Source organism: Cyprinus carpio, unplaced genomic scaffold (assembly GCF_018340385.1).
Source record: "Cyprinus carpio isolate SPL01 unplaced genomic scaffold, ASM1834038v1 S000006753, whole genome shotgun sequence".
Taxonomy (NCBI): domain Eukaryota; kingdom Metazoa; phylum Chordata; class Actinopteri; order Cypriniformes; family Cyprinidae; genus Cyprinus; species Cyprinus carpio.
Window position 1 is genome coordinate 809,543 of NW_024879352.1, and position 21,734 is coordinate 831,276.

The window sequence follows — 21,734 nt, forward strand, 5'->3', positions numbered from 1 at the left end:
ATGCAGAAATTAACAAGCCCCAAAAAATAAACGATTAGTAAACATACACATATATATTTTATAAAGACCAAATACTGTATGAATACTCTCTGAAAGAAATTTTTAATAATGATTATCAAATACAATAGAGGTCACACAGAATATGAAAGAGCATTCTGACAGAATGCAATTGCCATGTGGACACTGTGTCGCCATACAAACCTTTCCTACTTGAGCAAAAAGTTAAGGTCAATTTGTATGTGCTCACAAGGGATCCTCACTAATGTTACCTTACAGAGAGAAAACAAGTTATTCAATGTTCTTTCTATAGTGGACTTAGTGGGGATTTTGCAAGCAGTATTGTGGATTTGGCGCAATTTGCAGTACAGGCTGCTATTGGTAAGTTGAGGCGAAAGAATCCCAGTCAGTTTTTTTTTTTTTTTTTTTTTTGTTGTCGGTTTGTTCTTTGGCATTCTGTGGCGTCCAGTCTGCCTTGCACATTTATCTGCTGGGATGAGAGTTCTGCAATGTCACCTGAAAGAGGACAGAACAGAATCATTTGTTTGGAAGAAGAATGTCTCCTTTATTTGTGGGGGTTAAAGACGTGTCTCTATAAAGTGCCAGGTTTGAACTGAAGAAACCGCCCAGTTTGTGCTGCTGTTTCTGGGTACGCTCAGTAGCAGCCCTCTCTCCAGCTCTCGTCTCTGATACCGCTGTATGTTCACTTTGGAGCTGGCAGAGACCTGTTGAGCAAGCATAACTGCACTCAGTATGTACTTCACCAGGTTACGATATGTTTAGCATTGAGTTGTGAAACTCTGAGAGTACCTGCGACACAAGGGCGGGACCAGTTTGTCAGGCGAGGCACTGGCAACCTCCTCCAGCATTGGAGGCGGGGCGGGGCAGGCCGCTGCGGGGCGGTGCCATAGAGCGTATAGTGGGCGTGGCTGTGCCTGAACCATGGTTAGACATAGCCTCATGGGCTTACGAAGAGCGGCAAGGGAGACGGGGCAGCTGGAGTCCGCAATTTACTGGAGGAGGGCACTCAAAATAAATGAAAAAAAGAGGGAAGATAGGGGGAAGACAGAATTAGGGGGAAAGAATAAAAGCAACAGATGGAATGTAAAGGAACTGAAAATACTGGATATTTCATAAAAGGTAAAAACATAAAAAACTGACTAAAAGACAGAGCTTCTATTCTGTAGTTTATTTCTATTTAATACATGATACAAGCCAATCATGGGACCACAGTTATGAGTTTATGGTTAAATGGATTATAATGACAAACAACAATGAATTAAGATGGATGCCAACCTTAAAAACCAAAGCATGTAATTAGACAACTCGAATTCATTAAGCGTACACATTTAAAACAGCACCACCACAGTTGAATAAACACGCTCCTATGTAAACACGCAGAGCACAACACTATCATTAATGACATTCAACACAAAGCTGATAGAAAATAAAGCACAATAAGAATGGATGGATGGATGGATTTAAAAAGCCTTGATCAACTAGTGTTAACAAACATTTTCAAAAATAAGTTATACAAATGTCCCCCATTGTTGCAAAACGGGTAACAGCCACAACCACAGTACAAACCACAATCTACCATTCACGCCACAGCTTGCACAACTTAAAATATCACAGCACTGAACATCTGCATCATCAGTGTAGATACCTCACTGAAATCTGTGTCCTCTCCAAAGCAAACGAGAGAGGGAACTCCTCTCCTCTCTTCCCGTGTAAAGAGGTGTAAACGAGCGGGTTGGGTTTGTATCCGCATCCAAAAGCTGGCAAATTTCTCGAGGACTGTATTTCTTTTTGAAGTTTAGTGACTGATTAGACAAAAAACTTTATTTAATGCAAAACCAAAGTGGCGATTAACTAAATAAGTTGAGATTAGACAGATGGCTTCACAGACTACTGGAACATTTGGTTAGGTTGACCCAACATTTAAGCAGTTTCCATTGCAATAAAGAAAAAAAGTACACAAGACGTGCAATGGCCATTACTGTACCAGAACTACAGCAACCTACACAGCTGACTCACCCTAGAACACATGCAAAGAGAAACGAGATAAACAGCAGCATTCACAATCAGAGGTGAAAGACAAAGCTATTCGTCAAAAGCCAGCTTGTCAGATCAATCATACAGCACACAAAAATCAATCTCTTTTTTGGGGGGGGGGCGAAATAAGTCAACTCAATGCTTTGACATAACATTACAATTGAAGAGTCGTGACATTCATTGCCTTTTTAAGGCCAATAAATATTAGTGACCACATACACCAATGGACCTGTTTTGTACTTAGTTTGACAATAACTAATATTACCATTAGCGCTACAAACAAATGAAACAATTTCGGGAACTATTAAATATAACTGTTGGATATTAATTATTGATTTTTTGTAGCATGTGGGGAAACTTATACAATCTCAACTTTCTGCTTGACTGGTTTCACACCAAGGAGCGCAAGAAAAGTATTGCCAGAATTAAAAGTCCTCGATTCACATAACCTTTTCCAAACCTACCAGTTCGGTATGCAATTATATATATAGTATATATATATATATATATATATATATATATATATATATATATAGATTATATATATTATATTATATATGAATTTTATTTTTTTAAGAATTATAAATAATAAAGAAAATAAATAAAATAATAATAAAAAATTGGGCAATCCCTCGAGCTGTAACTTTTTGAACCATAACCCAGACCTCTCTTTTCAAGAAGACCTGGGTGTGATTTGTTATCTGAGGGTCAGTAAACAGCTTCCACACAAAAGCAAACAGTACTCTAAAAATGGGTTTATAAAAGTGTCAAAATGCCATAAAAATACTTCCAGGACAATCTACTATCCTGACCTGAGGTCTGGGTGACCTGCTCAGTCAGTGCATCTTTACCTCGTAGAGACGTAGGGCTCTGAAGTCTCTTTTTTGGTTTTGGGGGAGGAGCGAGCAGGTGTGGAGAGCCTTTGGTGTGACACTGAGATAAGAGACAAGCAGACATTACGTTTTGATTTCAGGCTCATCTGAGCTCAGCAGTCCACCTCCACCTGCAGGCACTTAACCATCCAACAGAGCTGATTCAAAATCAGCTTTAACCAAAAAGTTTAGAAGTGATGCCAAGGGAAAGACAAGATAGCAGCTAGGGTCAGGTTTGAATTCAAGGCAGAGCCATTCCATGCATGGTAAGACAGAAGAAGCACCACTTCTAAAACAGCCACCAGAGGCTCTAGCACACACAGCCAAGAGAAAAAGTGAAACTTCCAGGGTGAGGGCAACAGGCGGCAGCATCCTTCGAGGGCCAGCACTACGCCAAAGAGTGAATCCAACCCCCCCGAAACGACTCTTTCTCCCTCCCTTTTTCAATGACAACCCAGGCAACCTCAGCCAAAAAAAAAGGGTGGCCCCCCCCCGAGGAAGAAACAAAGGCAGAGAGAGACGAGTCAGAAAGGAAGAGAGCAGAGCATTAGCTGTGGCAGGAAGGACAGAAATAAAACCAGACTGTCCATATTACCAAATGAGGGAAAGAAGCCCCTGAAATACTCACTACATTCAAGGTATGTATCACTTAAGCATGCTAATGTCTTTCGTGCTGTTTAAGAGATGGGCTGTTTATACTATGGTCACTAAAAAATACAGAATATTATTAACTTTTTAAATAATTGTATACAAGGATTACAGAGTGCCTACACTCCTGTTTGAGAGTTTCATCAGATAAAACTGTTCATTGACAGAGAGACTTCTGGGCCCTTACTCGTTGACCCGTCGCATGGATAAAATGATTCAGTATGCGGTCATGAAATGGCCATGATGAGCTGGACATTTTCACTTTTTTGCTGGCTGTCATGTCATTGAAATGGTTAAATGGGTCAGTTCGTGAATGATTTGGTTTACATACCAAAAAAAAAAAAAATCAGTTTTAATAAATAATTAGTAATAATTAATACTAATTATTTGGAAAAAATTACATACATTTATTACATAAATGCAATCCAATAATCTTATATATATATATATTATATATATAATATATATATATATATATATATATATATATTATATATATATATATATAACAATACCAGTCAATACAAAAAACCTGCCAGTAACTACAAAGATTGAAGTCTTAGAGGCACCTTGAAGTCCAAACATAAAGTTGAACGGTCATATTGAAATGTTGTTCAGTGAATTTTCAGTTAAAACTGAGTTATCTCCAATAAGATTTCACAGTATGCAAATTTCAACTGAGGGTTTGAAAATTTCCGCATAAACGATTTTGCATTGGGTTCAAGTTCACGCAAATTCACTGCAGTGACCAATAGAACGTCTCTTGTTTTGAAAGTGACTTCTGTGTTTTCCATACATCACTACACTATAGACAAAAGACTACAGATCTTTGTCTGCAACATTTGATGAAAGTTCATGTGACTGCACCTTAAATAGTATACTGTTGTATGTGTGGATTTAAACAGAGTCATTCATTTTGGGAATCATTTATACTACACTGGTCAGTGCTCTATGATTTTTATTTGATTCCGCCTAACAAAGAACTAACTCATAAGAGAGCATTCGTTGGGAATCAGATTTTATTCCTCAGTGTTGGTACAACTTTGTGAAGTCAGCATTAGCAACAGAATGCTCATGTTAAAATCAGAGCGGGTTCTGAAAAAGACTCTTAATATATGTGTGCTGGAACATTGTTGTTGTTGCTTATTGCTACTAATGACAACCATTGTGGTAATGACCACTCAAAATTAAATAAACATTTTTAGCACTGGATCATTATGCTTTGATAACTGTTATAACTATGTTATACTATGACAGATCAAAAACTCCTGCTCAAGAATGGAGATGCTTCCTTCTGTATGTACATCCCTGCTGAACACTATTTCATAAGGTACAGTTGACTAAATCAGCCATGGCACAAAATAACCCTATATTTTTTCAGTAAGGCTATTAAATGTGATTGCTCACATGGGGTCATGGCATATGACTACTATAACCTGAAATGTTTTATCCTACAAATAAAATTTACAATCTTTAGTGTTCTTGTGCCCGCACATTAAACACTCTTTCAAGATCCATCATCTGAAGATTTCCCGAAAAAATAAAAAAATCACCCCCGAATAATAATTTAAACTTTGTTTGAAAGTCATCAGGCTTTTAAGAGATAATGTGAGAAGATCAAAGAGCCTCATCCCAGCAAGCCAAGACACCGGCAATGCAGTTAAGGGCACAGCATGAATGTGTGTCCGAAGCACAGAATCCAAAACCAAGAAGTGCATAGTCATAAAAAGTCAAATGTTCCCCATACATCAAGATTTACGAACAGAATAACATTCATGATCAATTTTATATCATAAAATGCAATGAAGTCTTTTTGGTGTGGTGAATTTGAGTCAGAGATTGTGTGTTTGCTGGCTGTTAAAAAGCTTTACACGTGTGACTTGATGTATGGGTGCATGCATGCTCACTGATGATGTGTCCGGACACTCACTGGCAGAAACTGACTCTCTGGGTCTGGGTGATCCTCCGTTTGGCACTTGCAAGTTTGACTCACAAGCTCCTGCTGTTTTTAACTGGCTCTGCAGTCGGTCCAAAGGCTGGACGTCGTGTGAGGTTAGGTAGACTCCGTCTCAGCTTTTCTGCACACACAAACAGAAAGGATGAAAGAAAGCCACATTTTAACTGACATTGTTATAAAGAGAAATAGCCCAAGGTGAAATGTGACTGGAAGAAGATCTACCTTCATTCTTAATGGTGTTGGGTCTGCGTATCGTGGCCTTGCAGAGAGTGGCGGGGCTGCTGAAGGCGGCTGATGATTGGTTGGGGAGATCCGCGGCTGTACTCTAAAGAGCGGGTGTGGGTGAGCGGGATCGAGGCGAAGTTTCCTGGGGGAGACGCGGGGTGAGTGCCGAGGGGAGGGGCCTGAAGCGGTTGATGGGTGTGTGGTGGTAAGAATGGGGGACTGCCTCCTCATCATCGTCAAGGCTCTGTGCATCCAGCTCCTGGTCACTCAGAGTTCCTCGTCGCAACGACTGACACGATGAACCAGAGCTACGACGTGATGCTGTTGCAGCATATTCTTGCCTTAAACCTAAAAAGAGGGAAACAGATATAGATTTGAATTTAAATCTCAATGCCTTTTAGGCATTTTTTTTCACATTTAAGACAATTTATGGTCCGTTTCAGCAGCATGATAACCAAATGTATAACAATAAACTTTTCTTAGAGAGATAGAACAGACTTAAAAGACAATATCCAACACTTGTTAGAGAAAAGACCACTCACTTTCCTCTTGCATGCGGGCGAGTATCTGCACGTCTGTGACATCATTGAGTTTATAATAAGTGGTCGATGAACCGACAGAATCTTCCGTCCATCTCTGATGTGCTCAACTCACTGTCTACTGAGGACTGTGGGCTCACTGCCCTGTGTGTTTCTGTCAGCTGATCCACGCTGGTGACCTACACACACACACAACAAAACAATTAATGTACATTAATATATGCCAAAATAAAAATGACATTGTTTCTATATAGTTACTCATAGGAAGTTCTATAAAAAAAAAAAAAAAACACTAGACAGGGTGTGTGTTTTCTGCTTAAGTCATATTAGTTATGTTAGGAATTAAATACTGGCTACTACTTACTGCGTACTGAACAGCATATTCAGTGGTAACTTTAACAGAAAATATCCTATCATTCACGATATTTTAAGAGCTGTTAGCCAAACAACGGTGAGAAAAAGTGCAGTTTTTTAACACAAATATGTTACTTTTCATACCACGTAACTGATGTAACATGGTTACTTTCATGATTAGTAACTTGCTACCTATAGAAATAACATTCCCAAACTGCAAATTAATTAAACAACTTCAACAGTCTCACACGTTTCCGTCATCTGTGAGTGACATAATGGGGCAGCTGTGGCACTGAACCCCCAGTTGCTCCCCGGGCGCTGGATATAGCTGCCCATTGCTCCAGGTGTGTGTGGTGTCCTCACTGCTGTGTGTGTGCACTTGGATGGATTAAAATGCAGAGCACCAATTCTGAGTATGGGTTTACCATACTTGGCAAATTGTCACGACTTTCAGTTTTTTCACTAATGATTGTTTGAAGTATGTTATATATTCCTCAACTTCTTTCTTACTCCATGTTTGGAGTAAAGAGGCCTTTACCTGCACTGCCAGGCAGAACGAGCTGCTTGACGATAGGCACTTTAGATGGAGTGGAGGACGGGGAGTTGAAGCCACTGCTGTAGGGACTGTTTGCCGTGTTTGTGCTGTACGGGCTTCCGTAGCCCACTTGAGGACTATAGGAACTGTTTTATATAGAACTCCTTCCGCTTGTTTGCTGCAAAACAAAACAAAACAAAACATAATAAGGGCACTAAAGAAACTTCTTGTTGAATGTGAAGTGAAAGCATTTTTATGGTCCCTTTCTTATGTTGTTAGTTTAAACAACCAGCATTTATTTAGGAGGAACAAATTTCAGACAGCACCAGCTGTTATCGTTAGGAAATATAAACGGGCCCTCTTATATAAATAACAGAAGGTCATATCCCACCCGCCCTCACGTACACATACACAGATGCCATTTTAATGCTGGCATGTTCATGGAGACACATACAATATGTGTTTTACAGTGTATTAGGCATCTCAGAGAGTCAATTTAAGCATACAGCATGGCCAAGTCTAATAAAAAGAGCGACATTCTAGGTCCTGGTGGAGTGCAGTTAATCGCATACAATGCAGACTATTCACAGTCTTAAGAATACAAAGACGCATATGTCAGTCATTTAGTGGATGACAACGCCATTAACAACCAGTCAATTCTCTCTCTTACACAGACTCAGTGTAGGCATTGTAGAGCAATGCAGCACCATGAATATGTAGTTGTCTTTGATTGAGTCATAAGGTCAAACTCAGCTCAGCTGAAGCAGGGAGAATGCATCGCTGCTGAAGCTTCTGGCAACACTGATGGCTAAAGAACCTGAAGACCATTAGTTAAATATCGGCCAAGAAAGAGACTATACTGTGTCTCTGAAGAGCAGAGCAGAGCATAAAATAGAAGCCATTTCAGCTGCTCTCCCTGTGGATATACTCTCACATGATCGCTCAGCACTCAAGTCATCCTCTGTGTGTGTGTGTGTGTGTTGTGTTGGTTGGGTTGGAAAAAATTATTAAATAAAAGACAATAATATTAAATACATTAAATTAAATAACAATAAACAAAATAATTTTAAATACTTTTAGACCTTTACATATTTGCTGTGTGACCTTCATTTTTCAAAAAAAATGAAATGAATACATAACTGTTAATGGTTATATATATTTTTTTTATTGTAATAAATTATACTTTATTTGATAAGTGTTCTAAATATAGTGCAATATTTCTTCATCATAATAATAAATACTTTAGGATAAAAATCCCTCAACTTTGTTTATTTCAAGTTTAAAAACTAAATAAAGCTAAATATTGATTTTAATATATAATTTTATAGTAAAATATTGTAGTTTGTTTTAATATATGAAGAAATGGAACAAAAGAGAATCTATAAACATTTTTGAGTGTAAAATCATTAAATGAGGGTTTTGAAAAAAAACGTTTGATCGTTTGAAGATTAAGTTGAACTGCTGAAGTTTTAGAATCTTTCAAATCAGAGACCCTACTAAAACATCTTTTGAGAAACCAGTCTTTTTAGGAAACTTAAAGGGAAAAATAAAACATTAAAACCAGCTATATTCATGATGTTGCTTAGTTTTATATTGGCAACAATACTGGAAATACTTGATTGCTCAGCCTTTAGCATGCATGTGTGTGTGTGTGTGTGCAGCTGTACACTCAAGAGGTCATTAAATCACATTTCCCCAGACCTCCTATTCTTTTCCGCCATCTTTGCATGGATCCATCCTCTCTCTGTGTCTCCTGTCTAATGACTTTTTCCCTCTACTCCTGCCATCACTCAGCGTGTGCTTTATTCAGAGAAAACAGCAACGCTCTCCCCCACTCACGTTCTAACATATCAAGCAGTGAACGGCATTATTAAACACACACCATCAGCCAAGCTTACACGCATACATGCACAGTGCTTGAGTGCTGGAACATAAAAACATCCACAGAGGACACAGGAATGAGCATGCATGCTGAGAATGACTGGTCTTTGATTTGGGCTGGTGTGGATGACCTCTGACCATTGGACTGTTCTGTGTTTGTGTGCGTTTGTGTTAAAAATGAAGCCAAGAGCGAGGGCTTCCCTCATTCAGCAGGGACTAAAATAAATGAGGAACTGACACAAACTGCTATAAGCCAATAACACCAGACTATAAGGACATTACAATCAAGGACATTTACCATCAAGAGTCAACAAAACAATTTCAGATACAACACTAACTACACGCACAGTAGACATATAAGGTGGAGGATCGATAATGTATACAAATAGGCACACAAAAGTGTCTAAAATCAATTACTAAAACTGACTCAAAGTGTGTTCATGTGTGAGAGGTTTTTCAGTGTCTTTTAAACAGACAAAAATAGATGTGTCCTTAAAAAAACTAGCCTGAAACAACCGTAGTCTGACAAGTCAGACTTTTGGGGGGACGCACAGGCTTTAAACTGTTGACAGCAGGGTTGGAATGAAGTCTGCAGGATGGTAGCTCGTCCAGGAGCAGGGTTGGAGATCCCTGCTTTAAATGATAAGGTCACTTCCAGTGTAAAAATTTCCTTATAATTTACTCACCCCCATGTTCATCCAAGATTAATTCTTTCTTTAGTAGAAAAAAGAATTAAGGTTTTTGAGGAAAACATTCCGAATTTTTCTCCATATAGTAGATTTCAATGGGGATTAAGGGGTTGACGGTCCAAATTCCAGTTTCAATGCAAGAGCTCTACACAATCCCAGCCGAAGAATAAAGGTTTGTCTAGTGAAATGAGATCTGTCATTTTCTAAAAAATAAAATAAAAATGTATATACTTTTTAACCACAAGAATGCACTAGTTCTGCGATGGCACGTCAATGACTTCACACATTATGTAATCACATTGGAAAGTTCACGCATGGTTAGTCTCTTCGTTCTGTTGTACTCACGCAAAGGGTAGGGTTGTGCGCAAACCTCCATCTCATTTTCTCCTCCAACTTCAAAATGGCGTAATTTTACCTTTTTTGTTTGTAAAGGGTTCGCTTGACCTTTCTTTGTCAACATTGGTAGCTACGTGGTTGTAAACAATGGGGGTCAGTACTTCCAAAACACACCTTACACGTGACCTTGTGTACCCCACGAATGACCTGCGTAATGCGTAGAAGTTGAGCTAGTGCAAGACGAGCAGTCTGTGAGTTAACAAAGTAGTATACATTTTTACTTTAAAAAACAGAAAACAGACAAAAAAGAGCTGACAGAATCGTTTGCTGCTAGATTAAGACACTTATCTCGGGTCGAGTTGAGATCAATGTAGAAGCCCTTTATTTGTAAAGCTACGCACCTGAAACTGCAGTGTGGTCCTTCAGCTTGTTGTTCCCCATTGAGTTCCATTTTATGGAGAAAAATCCTGGAATGTTTTCCTCAAAAACCTTAATTTCTTTGCGACTGAAGAAAAAAAAAGACATGAACATCTTGGATGACATGGGGTGAGTAAATTATCAGGAAATTTTTATTCTGGAAGTGAACTAATCCTTTTAATCTGGTCCACATAAAGCACATCTTTACCCAGAATGCTGACCCATCTCCAACAAACAACAGACTTGAAGTCATTCATTTCCAATCGAGAGTAGAACGGATGCTGGGCGATATGTCGAATATTAGTGATATTTCTTTCCTGACGATATAAAATATGTCTATATTAGTATTATTTTTCAAAACTAGTGTGGATTTTACCGTAAACCGTTTGTATATACGTTGTTATGTAACAGTCAGTAAGTCAACACAATAGCGCTCTAGAGCTGATCAGCATTTCTCATGGAGCCTTTTTTTTTTTTCTTTTCAGGAAAAAGCTCGGTTGGTAAATGGCAATTAATGGGGGGAACAGCGTACTGGTCATGTACAATGATCAACGTTTTTATGGAAATCTGAAACTGATTGCTACCATAAACTTTTAGTTAGGGAAAAGCTTCATCTAAGCCAGAACGAAATACCAAAAGTCTTTTTAGTCTTCCATGAAATGTCATTAAACCTTCTATATGTGGGCCAAAGTGACGGATTGTCACATGGCCATGTTACATTCCAGTCCATCAGATGGTTTGGCTCAAATACCACGCTCTTCCTTTCCACCAGAAATCGCGCGCCACCTAAGCCGCACACCGAGTCCACCTACGGATTAATAATACACTGCACTCTTGTGTGTGCTAACAAGAATCGAGGGTTGGAGATAAGGAGGAAAAGGAATGAGGACAGCTAATCTGTCATAGCTCTGGTGACTACATCCAACTCTAGTCTGCAATAAAAACAGACAAGTTAAAACCTACAGATAACTTTCTGGGACACTGAGGACGAAGTGCTTCACTAACTGTGCTTTTTCTCTATGGCCTGGAGCTAAGTGGGCAGCAGGGCCCATTACAGGATAAGATGTGCATGGGCTTAACATGTCTAACGACTGTCTGTTCAAGCACCTCTGTTCAGGCTCAATGGGCCTGTCCACATGGAAATGAGGGATGTTTATCCAGCCCATATGAAAGTGTTTTTGGGGAGAGAGGCGGAGAGAACAGAGCAGCCAAGCGCTCTAGCCTCGCAGCAATATCGCCTCGAGCATAGCGGCCAAGTCCTGGTTTCAGGGGCTTGTTTTAAGGACAAACCACTCAAGTGCGCATGAGACACGATGTCGCCTTAGCAAGTTTGCAAATGAGTGCCGGTGCACCGGTTTGGAGGTTTCAACTTCCTCAGGGCACACGTGTACAGGTAAAAAAATGTTATAGCCTGATTGCACTGTAAGTCGCTTTGGATAAAAGCATCTGCTAACTGCCATTAACTGTACAATGTAAAGACGCAAAAGTTGTGAGAAGGAAGAGCCTCATGCTATCATGATATGAAGAGGGCCAACACGACGTGCCCGTGAAAGAGAGCAAGAAGTTTTCGGCAAGAGCCGACACCAGGCCGGACAGGGTGAATAGCCCTGGAACTTGATGTAACCCAGTGTTCAGGATAAGTAAGGCATCTTGTCAGATCTGTAGAGGAAAAAAGGGAAAACCGGTTGTAGCACGAAACGTTTCCTGGCTGCAGGGCCAAGTTTGCGGATGTGTGCTAGAGAGGACCAAGACAGAGAGAGAAAATAATGAATATGGTTTATCAGGGGGAAAGTGAATTCAGCGCTAACCAGTCATAAGGAGGCTGTACATACTGTACTGAATTGCTGAATCCTGATTAAACTTCAAATGTTGCCAATCGCTTTCAATACTTTATACACAGTCCTGGTAATGTTGACCTGCTTTGTTCGAATGTAGTTGTTAAGACTCACCCTTCAAAAGTTGTGTCAAAAAAAATATTTTAAAATGAGCAAAACATTATTTGTTCGTGTTTCTGTAAAAGGAGCGATTACTAGCGTTAAGTACACGCTAGTAGAATCTGACTCAACCAAGCAATTTCTGGTGCACAAAGTAGCTTAGCCATCTCTACGCGACCTACTTAAGACACTGGCACCCGCTTCTGCACTTTTTCTTTCTTTTTTTTTCCTTAGGGTTAGGCGATAGATATGCCATCGGTCCATCGCCGATGGTCATCGACATCACAAAGTTCTGAAGGACTCATTAGTTGTTTTCCCTTTTAAGGCTTCACGCTTCGGGGACACCCGTAACTCCTAACCCACTCCTTTTATCAAATCTCAGCCTTCCTTTTGTCCTCATGTCCAGTGAGTTATGTAACCATGGTTATGACTAGAACCTTATGGAACTGTTTGCATTTTTGAGGGAAGTGTAAAGCCCTGGAGTGAGTTACCATGGCTAGACAAACAGACTCACCAAACAGCAGACAAGTTTACAGCAGAAGTGCCTAGGCTCCGTTTCAAAACTTAGTGAGCGGCCTAGCTGTCTAATGGGCCTTGTTCACGAGTCACACTCTTCAAGCCTTTTGGTCTTGAATTCATAATGTCTGCAAAAATGTCCATCTCTATTATTTTCCACAGACACAGATGCACTTCATGGGGTTTAACTGGTTCTGAAGAGGGCCCCAAGAGAGGACATAAAAGAAAGAAACAAGCTATAAAGGAGACGAGACAAGCTGACAGGTGTTGTCCAATTCCCGAGGACATATGAGGATTGACATCATTCCCACACATCTGCACTGGCTCTTTCTTTTCACTCTCTTGGGAATGGCTGCTAGGGAATTCGCGATGCTCGCAGGTAACCTAGAAAAGCAACAAAAATAAACAACCCTATACACACTCTAGTCTCATAGGCGGTATGCCAAATGATCTGGAACAATGAGCTTTAACAACAGTGGGTTGAGATGTGAATGAGCGTTCTTTTAATGGGATAAGTGTTTTGATAAATGGGATAAACAGGTGCAAGATAGTAATAAACTAAATTAGTGGTGCCATTTTTTCCCACAATAAATACTTTCTGAGCGACCTTAAATTTTTTGACCTGTAGTGTAATTACTAACAGCAATATAAACTACAGATCCCCCCCTTCGCTTATTTGGGAAATATGACATCATAAAGCATTCAAAGGTGGCGCATTGTGCTATTTGCTCTTATGATACACATGATATCCACTAACTCCACACTGAAGACATCCTACGGCCCATTTGTCTCACACAATGACCAAGTGTGAATTCAGCATCTGGCACTGGTTCCAAACGTTAATCACATGCAGCCACTGCACGACTGGATCTTTTAATGGAAAAACTCTATCTTTGAACTGGGAGTTCTCTGGAAACGATTCCCATGTCACTCAAAGGTGACGGTTGTAGAGCGAACTCTATGAGATGAGGCCAAATAATGTCCTTTGAGAATATCACTCAAAATGACTTTAAGATCGAGCTGATCTTGTCTCTACTCCTCAATGAAGCATTGTAATAAAGAAAAATTATAAGAGCCTACCTAAATATGTGATGTAACAGGTATGTCAGTGGGTGCTGTAAAAGTAGTCTATCAGTCACATCGTCTAGTATGAGCCTGGACAGATACAGCAGCGACACGTGTCAGATTCCCCTGCTATAGAGAGGTGCATAATTTAGGCAGATCTACTACATGGGCATACCTGACTAAAAACAACAGCAATAGGCTTACTGGACTACAAAAGAGAGCTGAAAGTCAAACCTGTCATACTAACTCGTCTGCGACTACCTATAATTAGAGGAGAGAGATACGAATTGGTCCACAGACACAGACACCAGGCCTACATGTCAAGACCTCATTCAAAAACAAAGATTTATCATCAGTGAACTGCCCAGGCCACATGTTAAACACCCACCACAGACTGGCTATCACACACATGGGTGACAAGAACATGATCTCTCGCAAGGGAAGTTGAGATGAAGTAAAACTGAATCATTCAGGGCCAGACATGTGGCTCAGCTGAACGGGTAATACTAGAGTGTCCAAAAAGCAAGAGAAAGAAGGAAGCATAGGAAGAATCTGGAGATTGAAAAGAGTAAAGTAATAGGGTCATGAAATAAATCGACACAGACATATACAGACAGAATGGTCCAAATCGCCTTGGAACTCATATTCCCATTTTTGAGCTCAGAAAATAAAATGACAAGCCGTATAATTTCAAGATATAAAAATTTAAAACCACTTAATGCCAAGATTAATTAAATAAAAAATCTCTAAATCATATAATCCCCAGGAGTGCTAGCTTCAGAATAAAGACGTATAATCACCAACAGTTGGAATATAGTCTCATGAAATGACCAAATTGAAGTATGTGTAGGTCCTGTGACTGTAAGGTCGAGTCTGTGTAAGAGAGAGGCGTTGTTTGAGCAAGACTCCATATCAGGACGCTGAGGGGTCGCTACTCTCACGAGAACTTTCTGCACAACCACACAATGGACTCAAGGCTTTTCTGCAGAGAGGACCGTTTCATTTTGCCTCTATACAACCATGAGAGAGAAACACACAGCCAGCAGGTCCCCCCCCCCAGTCCACAAGAAGTAAACAGGCTCTCATCCCCATATTAGGCCATTCCAGCATTAACGCAAGAACATGAAAGGGGACGCCTTCTATATACCAGTAGGTTGTTTCTCAGCCAAAAAGCATGGTTTCCCTTTAAATAAAAAACATCGGCGCCTACAGGCTCAAACATGACACAAACCCCACATGAACAAGTTTATGTAATCCTTAACGTAATGTGTAAACTGTACTCTGTAATATTGTGCAGGTTAGCTTTTGCCTTAGTCACTGAGACCTTGAATTAAGAGGACCACATGAAAGGCTTGTGCAGAACTGTTCAGGGTACAGCTGATCAGAAGGACTTATTTACTACAGGCTAAATACAGACCATATATGAGGAACAGATCATGTCATAATATGACAGCTGTAGTGGAGAACATTTATTATATAGAGGGTGATACTGCCAGTTAGCTTTAGTAAATTAAATCAATTTTGTATAAAACCCATGGTTTTATGAAAAATAGTTGCTGCACATCCCAACAACAGATGCAAACTCTTATTGTTTTAAACACGATTCAAAAAATTTCTACCAGTGCCTAGGTTTTTAAGGAGTGTTTTCTGAAAAAAACTGAAACAACAAATCGAATTGAAACAACAAATCAAGAGAGATGGGAAATGAAAACAGGAAAACGGGAACAGAATCAATCATAAAAGCACTGTCAATGAGTCTTGTTTTTTGCTGTGTGCCTCATACAGTAGCAGCTGTTGCCCGGGATCACCTGACTCAGTAACCATGTGGGACAAAAAGTTTTTTACAGACACATTAAAGAATGTATTAGAAGTGTTAGGGCTCATTCACATTGACAGCAGTTAAATTACTGGAGGTCCTCATGTTGCTGTATTGTTGGTTATAGTAGTCCTATATTTGACGCAACTATCCAACTGCATCAGGCTATCAATTAAAGTAGTAATAATAGTGTAACATGCATGCTATAAATGTCATAATTTAATGCTTTTTTAGTTAGGAAGTTTTTTTTTTGAGTTTAGCTAATCAAGGCTGCATTTATTTGGAAAAACTGCACAGTAAAAATATTGAATATTATAAAATATTATTTAATATGTAAAATACGTATTTTCGCAGCAGTCATGTTTCAGCAGTCTTACCGTCAGTCTTCCGTTTGTCACATGTCCTTTAGAAATATCATTCTAAGTATCGCTGATCTGGTGCTCGAGACATTTCTTATATCATAATATTATATTATACATAATTACATTTAAATACCTTTTTGTGGAAACTATTATACATTAACAAAAAAAAGGATGTGCTTTGTGATAATCTAAAATTCAAAGAACAGCATTGATTATTCTGAATTTTTTTTTTTTTGTAAAAAATGTAAAAAGTTCGTTTACTTTGATCAATATAAGCGTATCCTTGCCAAATAAAAGTATTAAGTTCTTAGTTCTTTTTAAATGCTAAATTTAAAAAATACCCCAACCTTTTGAATGGTAGTACTACGACTATTGGATAGTCAAACTTTGGCAACTACACATACTGGACCACATCACTCAAGTCAATTACTGATTTAAAGGGGTCATATGACATTGCTAAAAAGAACATTATTTTGTGTATTTGGTGTAATGCAATGCTTTTATGCAGTTTTAAAAGGTTAAAAAGACACATTATTTTCCGTATATGTACATTAGTGTTGCCCTCTATGCCCCGCTTTTCTGAAACACGTAGATTTTTACAAAGTTCATCGTTCTGAAAAAGCCAGCTATCCAGTGCGTAGTGATTTGGGCACAAATACCTTAAGCGTGTGTGACGGAAATCGTTATACCCCTTTACATACTGTGTGGTGCTGTCTTAATCTAAGTACTGATTATAATGAAATTATACTGCACTGTGTAAACATAAAACCATTTTCCCTGCGCTTTGTGATCGGAGAAATTACAAACACAATGCGCTCCTTACTCTACCCTGCTCAAAACTCGCATTTGAATCATCAGTAGCAAATTCTTTAAAATATATAAAAAATGTACTTACAGGCTGTGCAAAGTTGGAAATTTGCCCCACTTTATAGAAACAGCCTTTGTTGCCACAGACGCATTGTACGGTACTGGTTCAGGAAACAGTCCTCACCCTCCATAAATACACTGCACACGATCTGAATAATTTGGAGTTGAACTGTTCCTGGAAAAGTGTTGGCAAATACGAATTACACCACCCTGATTTCTAGTCCCGTTGTTCCACCCCACCGTTTTTGGAAGGCCAAACAAAGTAGTTTCGCTTTCACAATGAAAACACAGCATCTCCCACACTGCATGGGCAGCGGCGGCAACAGCGGAATAAACGTTAAGCCTGCTTTTCTTTGCGTTGAACCATTTGGGCGGCATTATGCAAATCTTCCCACATTATTGATTGTATGACATGTGGGGGCATGCTTAGAATGAACCGTGTTAGGGAGCAGTGGTTTGACAAGACTTAATTTTATAAAAAAAATATCTCTTTTGGATTGCAGGACTTTTAGTCTTTGCACTTTGTACAGAATCTTCTTTATGCACCAAGAGCCCTTGTAACACTCCAAAGAGAAAGGAAAAATTGAACATCGCATTTATATGAAAAAAAACCCCTTTAAAATGCTGACAACCCAAAAAACCATTTCGATCAGTCAGACTGGAGTTTAGGCATGGCACAGAACCAGACAGATTTATTTATCAGGACTGATGGCAAAGCAGGATTGCAGTGTTGGTGGCAGAATCTGGCACTTAGAATAATCCCTCACATAGGAGACAGAAAACATTTCTCCTAACAAGCCTTTCTCCTGCAATATGACAGAAACTGAGATTATTCCTGGTATAAATGCATTATTCATACCACAAAAGCACAGAACTGACTTTGAGAGCTGTGCGCTGTCGCTGCTACATTGATTCAATACAGTTATTACAATAATTATTTTATCTTGTCAACAGATTTGTTAACAGCATGGCTTTAACTCATTTGTGACCTTAAAACACCATTAAATCTACAATAAAACAAGCCCAAAATCTTATCCTTAATCATCATGACTAAGATTAAATCATTTACGTATCCTTGCTGTAATCACTTCTAGACATGTCTGATTTGACAGTACACTTTCTATCCTACCTAACTAATATTTGTAAAGAGGTGTTAAGCTCACTGATCTGCTGGACTCCAGCTGTTTGCAGGGATTTCCCAGCATTTTGCGCTGCCACTGAAAGATAGTCAGGCCAAACAGATCGAGGCTCCAGATTACAGCATTCTGAGTCTGTGTAAATAGACCTAAACCACAGAATCTCAAAGACACTGATTAAAGCAACACAAACAATGGATTACACACACGACATCAATCCACACAAGATCAAAAACTGTTAAGATGAAGCTGTCTGTTACTTGAGGTAACCAGAAAGCAACAGGATAACATTCATCTACACAAGCACTTTGAAAGAGAAGTACTTTTATTTACTAAGGATCATTAAATTGATCTTTAAACAGACCACCTATTTAGCCTGACTGGACTGTTTATCATCGCAGGTTGTTTCATCACTCCAGGAGGAGCTGCTTGTTTGAACATTTTTATTCTTCCACTATTACTCACTCTGTTTGGACCAGCAGACCGCACACATGCTGATCCACACCATCACTCTGGACTGCTGTTTTCATAATGTTTGGTTTATTGTTGTGCTTGCCTGAGCAAAGTCCAATATAAATTTCATCCCATTTTTATTGTCATTATTAGTAGCAGTAACTGTCAATACCATGACATGCATAGATTATTATTTCTCATATGACTGCACATTTTTGGAACAATACTTCTCAGCATTCTATTCATCTCTTGTTTATTTCCTAAAAAACCTGACTGCACTATTAAAGTTGACGTTATTTGAAACAAATGAGCTAGACACAATGCAGATCATGCAGAAAAGAATGTACATCTGTTGTATCTAATCTGCTCGATCATATCTGAGGCCTTATCTAAAGGACATTTGTATGCACATACATCATGTGTGTGTGATTCTAATGACATCACTGAAGCATGACACCATGGCTGTTATTCAGCAGATTTATAAAGGCACTGAAATAATATGAAGGGCAGATGAGAAGGACCCACACATATCAGAAGCAAAGACAGGCCGTAGTGCGAACTGAATACATGCAGTCAGCAAACTGTTGCTCCTAAATGCTCCTAAGGCACTAAATAATTTTAAATAGATGACAGCCGTGTGTTGCTATCAGTTCATTGAATAAACTAACCCCAGCCCTTAGCCAAAGAGACGTGTGTGCATCAACAATGCATCAAGCGCATTCCTCCAAATACGTGTTATTCTCTGTGGCGTCTGCACGCAGTCTTCCTCTTCGTTAAGGGTGTGTGTGTGTGTGTGTGTGTGTGTCTGGCAGGTTACTCACCAGCTGTCTTCCTCTTCGTTCAGGCAATCCATGTCCTCCAAATCGAGAATCTCCACCTCATCCAGCACCGAAGTTTCTCCGTCTTCGATAAAATCCGGCGAATCGTAATAAGACACGAAACTCGTGTTCGAGGTGTCACAACACGCGCTGTCACTGTCATAACCCCCTCCGTAACTGCTGCCGGGATACGACCGTCTGAGACGGGAGATTTCCGAAACCCCTCGCTCCCGAAAAACAGTCCCCTCGATCCGCCGAACCCCGCCCCAGTGAACCCGGCGGCGAGCCCCGCCGCCGCTCCGGAGAATCATACTCGGCGCTCACGGGTCTGGTGTTCCCCGACAGTCCACCGGAAGAGAACAGACTGGGACGGCTCCGGAGCTGCTCGTTCTGCTGCTCGAGTTTCTTCACTAAGGCTTGAAGCTTCTGCAACTCCAAGTCCGCGTTTATGTTCGAGTTGATATCCTCCATGGCAAAAGCAACGATATGTCTGCGCGCCGGTTGTGTCCGCTAGGTTTGTTCAACTACTGTCAAAGTCAGCAAGTTCGCGAGCCTCTGTCGCTAGGTCTTTAAATTTAGCACTGTCAACGCCGCGGCTCGAAAGTTACTAATCTGGTCGTCTTCGTCATCTTCTCCGGGAACTCGTACACACCGTGAGCTCCGTCGCCATCTTTACTGTCTGCCAGTCCGCTGCGTCCGAAATCGAAATCTTTGAGAAGCTCGAAGTGAGACGTCATCACGTGACTCAGCGGGAACGAGCACGTTTTTGGAGCGTGTTCTTCTATTATATATCAGTGGGAGCGACCCTTCCCTGGAACCAGGAGCGCGCACTTTAACCCTCTCGATACACACTAAAGTGCTTGTACTTTATTCAGGAACTTACGTATTATTGCGGGGATTTTGTACTTTTCCTGGATACTATTGTAACCAGCTATTTGTAGTTAACTTAATAAATTAAATTTCTAAGGCAAAATATTTATTTTACTCTTTACAATTTTATTTACATTTAAACATCTTACAAAGTCTTTTTTTTGCAGGTTACTATTAAACATTCCCCATTTAATACATCTTGCGGAGCAAACAAACCAGTCCTCAATTATACTTCAGGCTAAATTTTAATAGCACGGATACCAGTTTCAGTGTTCAGAATCAGAATTATTTTTATTCACCAGGTGTGTGCAAAAACAGGAATCTGTTGTGTGTGTGTGTGTGTGTGTTTTTTTTTAAAGGTGCTCCTGGTACATATATACTGTACATACACATCTGACATGAGAACAGAAAAAAAATTAAATAGTAAGACTTAACAAACAAATAATGTGTATGAATCTGGAACAGTAGATTTATGTACAGATTTGTGCATTATTTTCACAATGGACTCAATGTGATTGTCCCACTCGGTCCTGAGAGATGGTGGTGCTCAGGAACCTGAATGACTCCATTGCAGCCACAGCGCTGTCCATCTCTAATGTGTTGAGCGTGTTCAACTCCAGGTTGCTGTGACTGCACCAGACAGCCAGCTGCTCAACCTCTTGTCTGTAAGCAGACTCGTCTTGGATGAGGCCGATGACTGTAGTGTACAAACTTCAGGAGTTTGACAGAGGGGGTCTTTACAGGTGCATTCATTTGTGTAGAGGGAGAATAGCAGTGGGGAGAGAACAGTACAAGTGTACAGTTAACAACTGTACAATTAAATTCTATAAAAACAATTTCCTAGACTCACTAGCTGCTGCCTGTCTGTCAGGAAGCTGGTGATCCACTGACAGATGGAGGTGGGCACGGACAGCTGAGTTAGTTTATTCTGAAGGGTGTCTGGGATGATGGTGTTGAAAGCGGAGCTGAAGTCCACAAACGAGATCCTTGCATAAGTTCCCTGGTTTGTTCAGATTTTGGAGTAGTGCAATCCCATATTGACTGCATCATCCACAGACCTGTTTGCTCCGTAAGCAAACTGCAGGGGGTCCAGCAAGGGTCCAGTAATGTCCTTCAAGTATGCCACATGAGCCTCTCAAATGACTTCATGACCACAGACGTTAAAGCAACAGGTCTGTAGTCATTAAGTCCTGTGATGTTTGGTTTCTTGGGTACAGGGATGATGGTGGAACATTTGAAGAAGTTAACTGTATTTGCACAACAAATATTTATTTTGAACCTAGTGAAGAGATGCCTCATCAATTACTACAACAGAATATTTGACCCAAAGCTATATTTTGTCCATGTAACTATATTTAAATGCCAAACAAGTGTACAGTTTAGCTGCTGGTG

General features: G+C 39.9%; 1 pseudogene; it reads right to left on the reverse strand.

Annotated features, from left to right (window-relative positions):
- Positions 1-652: 652 nt before the first annotated feature.
- LOC122144742 lies at positions 653-20,154 on the reverse strand (annotated as a pseudogene).
- Positions 20,155-21,734: the final 1,580 nt, after the last annotated feature.